An 8,034-nucleotide genomic window follows, 5' to 3' on the forward strand; every position below is an offset into this window, starting at 1 on the left:
AGGGCCTGGGTTCAATCCCCAGTGCTTCAGAACAGCAGCAGCAGCAACAATAACAATTGTATTGATGCAATGAAGTGGAGGATTGTGGGAGTACCATCGGCCCTGAAGATCTGTAGGAGAAGAAAACACGAGAGGTGGGTTGAGAGATCTGAGGCCTTTGTCGGTTCCCTGCAGGCTGCAGGTTGAGAGGGTATCTTCAGAACTGGGCAGACCTTAGTGCGTTGGCACTCGGGGACCTTTGCTACCGGCGCTCATGCTCAGGGGTGTCTGCAGGCCCAGGAGTTCACTCTCCACACCCCTGGATCTGCAAAGACAATAGGGGAGGTCGGGATAACAATGTTGAGTGGTGTTGTCCAGGCTTGTAGCTTGGAATATTCTGGCTTTTCTGACCAGACTGGAAAAATTCTAGAGAGAGGAAATATTTTGTTTTAAAAATATCTCTAATATCAATGCTAAACATAAGTAACAGCCAGAAAAATAGGGGATAGGAGGATCAGGTCTCCAATTGGACTGCATTCTCTGAAAGCCGGATCTACCTTTCTGCCCAGATCCTGAACTCTGAGGCCCAGAGCTTGGGGGAGATAGATCCTTTGAGCTTGTCCAGAACAGAGTCCTCAGGCAGGAGTGTGGAAGCCAGAGACGATTGGAGGAGTCAGAGGGCCTGAGAACTGCTGAAGATGAGCAGGGAGGAGGCTGACGAGGCCCTCGGGGGTGAAGAACATGCTGAAGAGGCTGGAGAAACAGTCTGTGGGGCTGGCCTCACCGCCCACATGCAGAGCAGGCGGAGCTGGGGAGTCATCGCTGAGTCAGTCTCATGCGCTTGAGGTGGCCCAGAGGACCCAGGAAGTCACACATGAGGAGACCAAGAGGAAGCTAAGCCTAAGCTGTTCTTCTGTGGCAGGCAAGGAAGGCATTCAAAGCCAGGGCCTGGACATAGGACTGTGTATGGGCAGCAACCATTGCTTCTGATGCCCTCCCTCCGTTCTGAGTGCCTCAAGTGGTAAATGGAGCCCTGGAGGAGGAAGGGTGGTGATTGACATTTGCCTGACCTAGAAAGCCCATCTTCCTTTGCAATATATTTTATTTACGTGGTTCCCTTGCAGTTAGGGGTCATATTTTGGTACAATGATATCTAGGGAAAAGTCAGTGGGGAACGAACACACACACACACACACACACACACACACACACACACACACACACACACACAGTGTGGAATCTGAAAGTTAGTAAGAAGAGAGTGTTAATTGAGTAGCTTACTGTTACTGCAACAAAGTGTCTGAGCCAGGCATAAAGAGGAAATAGTTATTCTGGTTCCGGAGCTCCCAGGGTATGGTCCATTGGGTCCATTGGTCTTGCTCCTTTGGGCCTGTGAGGAAGCTGCAAATGATGGGGGCTGCACATATCTGATCAAACTGTCCACTTCACGGCCAGGAAGTGAAGAAAAGGAGGGAGCCAAGGTCTTACAAGTCCCCTTGATTTGAGGTCCCTACCATCCCCCCAGAGCACCACCTCGAGGGCCAAGTTCAAGGCCCACAGGCTTTGGCAGACTTTCAGGATCTAATCTATGGCACCTCTCAGGGCTGAGGGAGGGGTACATCTTAGTGGTAGAACAGTTGTCTAGTCCATGTGAGGCCTGTGTGTTTGTTCAGTCTCCAGCACCAACAAACAGACAGATAATAACATCAACAAAAAGAAAACACCCTCCTCTGGCACCCTGGGTTTCTGTCTGCTTGTTTTGCTTCTTGCCTTTGAGGGAAGCCATAATGTCTAGAACAGAGTGGCCATCTTGCTATCATGATATGATAAGTGTGACTATTAAACCCCTCATGTTTCAGCCAACATGCCGAGTCCTGGGGTTTAGAGTGTCTTCAGAGCTTGCTCTGGGTCCTGGTTCCGCGGGCAGCTACCATCCTCAGCTCCCGTGGCTGTTCTGAGTGTTTGTCCTCCTCACTCAAATAGACACCAACCTTCTCCCCATGTGGCTGTTGTGGTTCTCTGCACAACACTTCCACATTGGCATTTTACAGAGACCGTGTGCCTGGAGCCTTCCTGTAAAGTCTCACAGGACCTCCATCCTTCATCTTCCCTGCGACTGTGTCCTTAGCGCATCATCTTTGATCCGTATCTAAGAAATTGTGAGAAAGTAGACTTGTGGAAGGACAGTATAGGGTTTGGTGGATGGGGAGTTTTCTCAGGGGTGTGGCGACAAGAGGCATCTCAGTTTGAGAATGAGGGGTCTAGACCTGGCGGGGGGTGGGGTGGGATCGGGAAAGCAAGTGAGATAAACAGGGAATAGTACAATGGGCCCTGCAAAGCTAGAGGCCTGCTTTCCTTCTGCTTTATGAACTGTTGGTGGGAAGGCCACACAAGCACGCAAGTTCGGTTTCAGTATACAAAACTTGGTGCACAACTTCTCAGGCAAGATCCCTCCTGGAGACCTCTGAGGCTTGTGAGTCCATGCCGGATGCAGATGTTTTGGTACAACGTTTCCTAGCCACTCCCTGACCCAGCACCCATGTCTACAGATCCAGGTTCAACCAATGCTGTTGAGACGGCAGAATTGGCTAAGGTCGTCTCCACTCATCAGCCAGAGCCTGCCAAGTTTCCCAGATCTTCTTCCTACTTGTCTGCTCTGGACCGTGGGGCTCACAGAAGTGGATCATGGGGGGATACAATGAAACGTGGGAAAACACGAGGGAGTGCCATGCATCTTGAAGACTGTGCGCCAGAGGTGATGTCCAGGGCACCCGTGTTCATCTTTCCTTCTCAGAACTCCTAGCACTGAGCAGCTGCTGGCCTCAGGACACGTTTCCTGCGTCTAGGACTTCACCCGAGTGCTGTAAGGAGGGCAGGACTGTGTGCCAAGGAAGCTGAGCTTCAGCAAGCTGAGGCACTTGTTCCAGACTCTCAAAGCTGGGGTGGCAGAGGGGGACTTGACCACAAGTCCACCTGTCTTAGGGGTCTGCACTGACAGATGTCAGCAGTTGTCCAGCTGCCAGACTCAGCAAAATTTGGAACTCTGTATACTTTTATTGATGAATCCAGTAAAGACATCGTGTGGGAAAAGAAATTTGGTTGAGGGCCTGAAGAGGGGGACTAGGCATGACTGTCATGTCTGCAATCTCAGTGTTTCTCTCCCCCCTTCCTCTCTCTCCATAATATACCTCCATCTTTCCTCATCCCCCTCTCTCTATTCTTTTCCTTCTCTTCATCTCTCTCCGTCTTTCCCTATCTCTATCCTCCTATCTCTTTTCAAAATTTATTTTATGGGTATAGTTTTGTCTGTATATATGTATGCGCACTCATGTGTGCAGTGCCTGTGGATGTCAGAAGAGGGCGTCAGATCCCCTGGGCTTTCAAGTAAGGATGGCTGTGAGTCACCATGTGGGTGCTGGGAATCAAACCCAGGCCCTCTGGGCCAGCAGCAAGTGTGTTTAGCTGCTGTGCCGTCCCTGCAGACTTCATTTCTTCATCCCCCATCCTCCTCTTTCTTCTTCTATTTCTTATCTCTTTCCATTTCTCTGTATTTCCTCATTGCATCCTCTATCTCTTATTCTTTTCTTCTCCCCTTTCCTCCTGCTGCTCTCCTCTCTCCCTCTCTCTTCTCCTATCCCAAGTCTATCGCCACTGTGGCCCCTCCTCCCCACTTCAAGCAATCAGGGTTCGCCAGGGGGATAAGCAGCATCAGGGCCACACATCTCTCTTGAGTTTATTGTTTATTGAAATAACATTGTGTGTTACCAGGACTTGTTTACCGCGAAGCTGGCTGCTTAGGTTTTATGTGGCCATTGATCTTTAATCCGACTCCGCCTGGAGGTTTCCTATAACATCAGTACTCCCTGGTCCCAGATGTGATTGCACACCGGAGCGAGTGGCGGCCCAGGCTGCTCTTTTCTCATCGGAGCAGCTGAAATGATTGTGTGGTGGGTGGAAAGTGCTGAGGTGTGGGTTCTATAAATAGCTAGGCTCGGTGGCGCGGTCTCCTCGGGGTGCCGGGCGGCGCGGATTTGGGGATGAGGTGCGGGCTGCAGCCGCGGGGGAGGCTGCTATCTATAGCGCGCTATTTTTAGCTGCATCAGCCGAGGAACCTGACAGCCGGTTAATGACTGCCACCCGCCGCGCGTCTGCGCGCCCGGGCTCTAGCGCACCAGGAGCAGCTGCGCCTTGCTCAAAGTTGTCGCCTCTGAAAAGGCCTCTCCCTGGGAAGCAGGGCTGTTGGAGGGGTGCACTGGACCTCCCCACCCTGATCCTCAGGGGAATGTCTCCGTCCTAAACACGGCCCCTTCTTTACATGTTAGCGCAACCTGGAGGAAGGCTGGAGACTGGTGGGGGGTGGTAGTATGGAGGGTAGAGGTTGGGGGGGGGGAGTATGGCGGGACAGGGGTTAACAAGAGGCAGACCTGAGAGCCCAGAGCACTCCCCTTGAGCCCTGGGGAGGTCAGAGACCTGGCGGGAAGTCTAGGTGCAGGCATCTTGAGTCAGAAATCGTGATTTTCTAGAGAAACGCCCCGCAGTTTGGCAATTAAATGCCCTTCAGAGGTGTTCTGTCACGGTTTATAGACCTGGTGCTGTGTAGAGGGAGACCCAGTGATCTGCTCAAGGTCACAGAGCCTGCCACTTGTCTTTGTACCCTCTGCAGCTGCTGCACCCTGTCAAGGGCCTGGTGGCAGTGACACTCTGAACAGACCCGGAGAGGTGTTCCTTCATTGGGGTTCCACTGCCTCCAAGCAAGGGGCCAGTAGGCTGGCTGGCCACCAGCAAACCATTCAGATGGAGTGGCCTGAAAAGGGGCCTGGCCTGGCTGGGAGACCATGACCATTTCACACAGGGAAGAGGGTTAACATGAAGACTGTACCCAAGGAGCCCCTCTGCTCCAGGTCGCTGATGGCTAATGGGTGTGGCAAGCAGCGGGGCCTGGTACCATTCTGAGCCTTAGATTATATAGATGGGCTCCAGGTCCTCCCGGCTGCCCTGGAGATACAGGTGAACCATAGCTATCTTCGCTTGACAGATGGGGAAGAGAGGCCCAGAGAGATTAAGTAACTTGTTCACCCAGTTAGGAAGGAGGGATTGAAACTGGGGCCATCTGGCCATTTGGCCGGCTGTACCCCGGGAGCCCCGGACACTACTGCTTCCACATCAGGCCTATCTGAGCCAACATATTCAGTGTGGCCAGATTTAAAGGGTCTGGGATTCAGTAAGACTCCCCTTCTCCCAGCCCCCCCCCCCCCAGAACTCCATAGCCCCAAGAACAGATTCCTACACACTGGTGCATCCACGGTGGTGCAGGCCTTGCATCCGCAGCTTGCAGATCAGCAGTGCATGGTGCAGCCACATGGGGAGATTTGAGCTTTGTGATATCCCCAGTCACTCAGGTCCCAGAGGGCCATCCTCTGGTCACACTGCACTGTGGCAGATGGTGAGGGTGATTTGTTCCGATCTTTCTCATGCTTTTTGCTATTTTATCTAAAGACCAGAAGGCCAAGCACTTGGTTTCTTGGAAGACTACGCAGCCGGAAGTGGCCCAATAAATGTAAACATAATATTGTGTGCTACCAACTTCACACTATCTTTCTTCTTCCTCCCTGGGATGAAAACTAGATATATGAAAGCCATCTTACACCACGAGGGGAGACCAGGAAATTGGCTGACCATTTTCTTGATACTTTGCTTCTTGATACTCATGTTTTTCTTTTTTGAGATAGGGTTTCTCTGTAGCTTTGGAGCCTGTCCTGGATCTAGCTCTTGTAGACCAGGCTGGCCTCGAACTCACAAAGATCTGCCTGCTTCTGCCTCCTGAGTGCTCTGATTAAAGGTGTGCGCCACCACTACCCGGCTGAAACTATCATGTTATAGAGCCTAGAAGTCTCCTATGTTTGGACTTGTGTTTTGGGGAAATACATTAACCTTGCTCTATTTCCTGTCTCTTATACTCATAATATTTTTTTAAAGAATTTATTTATTTGTTTGTTTGTTTGCTTGGTTTTCAAGATGGGGTTTCTTTGTGTAGCCCTGGCTATCCTGGAACTCTGTAGACTAGGCTGGCTTCAAATTCTGAGATCCGCCTGCCTCTGCCTCCTGAGTGCTGGGATTAAAGATGTGTGCCCCCACCGCCCAGCTTCAAAAGCATTTCTAACACAAGCATCTATTCAAGTTTGAGGTCCATGCATGAGAACCCAATTTGCAAACTGTAAAGTGAAGGAACAGTATTCCAGTTAGGCTTGGGTATAATGCCAGTCTCCACTTTAGACAAGGGGTCCAAACCATACCATTGCAGGAAAAACTGGGCTAAGTTCGCAGAGGAGTTTGGGTGACAGGACAGGATGGCCAGTTTATCATTCCTGGGTGTAACACTGATGGTCTTCTGTCCTGGGAAACTTCCCAGGTCTGACCACACCAGGGCCATTGATCATCCTTCCCTCATTCCTGTGACATGAAGACCCTCCTTCAGCTCCAGTACCTGCGTGGGGGTCAGGCTGTAGTCACCAGCTATCCCTACCACTAGCAGGTCCAACGACTACTTCCCGCGGGACAATCCAACCCCTAAAGTGGCGAGCCAGCATCTCAGCTGTTGAAATGGACCAGCGGCTGCAGAAGCTGCAGGTGTCACACTTCCTTCTCCAAGAAGGAGGGGACTGGGAATCTGAGCGTGGAGGCAACAAGGACTGAGGAGTAGATGTCCAGCCCAGATCCAGCCTCCAAGCACAGACCACACAAGGGAAGCCAATGGGGGCTGGCCTTTGGCTCAGTCCTTGTTCCCACGCCAGCTGCCAACTCCTCCGCTTCAGCTCAACAGTCACCGCTGACACTCAGTGAGGCTGACAGCTCTGCTCTTTCTCTGTGCTTTTACTATCTAAGGTTTCCATCATCTGTGGGCAGCTGAGGTCTGGAAGCATTAAGTGGGAAAATCCAGGAATAGAAGGTTCTTGCACCTGGAGTGATGGCTGGATTGGTAGTTGGTAACATGCTTGAGGCCAAAGCACGAGGACTCTGGTTAACTCCCCAGGATCCACTTGAAAATTTGGGTGTTTGGGGACTGGAGGCGGGTGATCGCTGGGGGTTCACGGCCAGCCAGTCTAGCCTCGTGGGTGAGTTCCAGATCAGTGAGAGACCTTGTCTCAAGGGAGATGGACAGTGTTCCTGAGGATCACCTCCGGGGTTATCCTCTGGCCTCCACATGCGTACATACATAAACACATATAAACATGCACACAGGCATGTCCGTAAGAAAGTGTTAATTACTTGCCCCACTGAACAGTATAATAACATCTCATGCTGCCCTTGGGCATCTTGCCTGGGGTGTGAGTCTTTTTTTTCTTTTTTGGTCTGGTGTATCCTCCTTGCACACCCCACCCTCCCGTTAGTTGCAGGCAGCCCCAGAATGATACTGCTGTATCAGGGAAGTCTTTCTCCATTTAACGATACCCCGAATCACACGAGGAGTACTATTAGGGCTTCCCATAGGCCAGAGAAAAGCCAAATAAGAGAAAAGATGGATGCTGTCTACTTAATAAGGGAAATGCACGCAGAGGCCACTGAGATCTCTGCTAAGAATTTCCCTTTGATCTGAGAAACTGTGAAGGGAAAAGAGATCTGGCCCTCATTTGCAGTCACACCTCAAACTGCAATAGTTATACAGGCACACCTCACGGTGAGCCCTCTGTTAAGGTGGCTATGACCTTGTTTGTTCTTTGGAGTGGAGGCATAGAGCAGGAAAACACATAGTATATATAGGGTTCAGCGCTGTCTGGTTTCAGATACTGTCAGGGCTCTAGGACAAATTCCCCTGCAGCCAGCCAAGAGGAACCTTCTACATGCTCGTCTTCTTTCATTTCAACAGCACAGGATGTTCCACAGAGAGCTCTCATGTGTGGCAACTCCAGATTCGGCCAACTATTCTAGCAGGAGGTTATTAATTGCTCCCTTGTCCAGGTGAGAAAACTGAAGGGCAGAAAATCAGCAGACAGCACAGGGTTGCTCCAGTTTCTCCCTGCCCTGCCTTAGGCCAGAGGGCCTGTTCTGGCTGGGTAC

This window comes from Microtus pennsylvanicus, chromosome 12 (genome assembly GCF_037038515.1).
Source record: "Microtus pennsylvanicus isolate mMicPen1 chromosome 12, mMicPen1.hap1, whole genome shotgun sequence".
NCBI classification, from domain to species: domain Eukaryota; kingdom Metazoa; phylum Chordata; class Mammalia; order Rodentia; family Cricetidae; genus Microtus; species Microtus pennsylvanicus.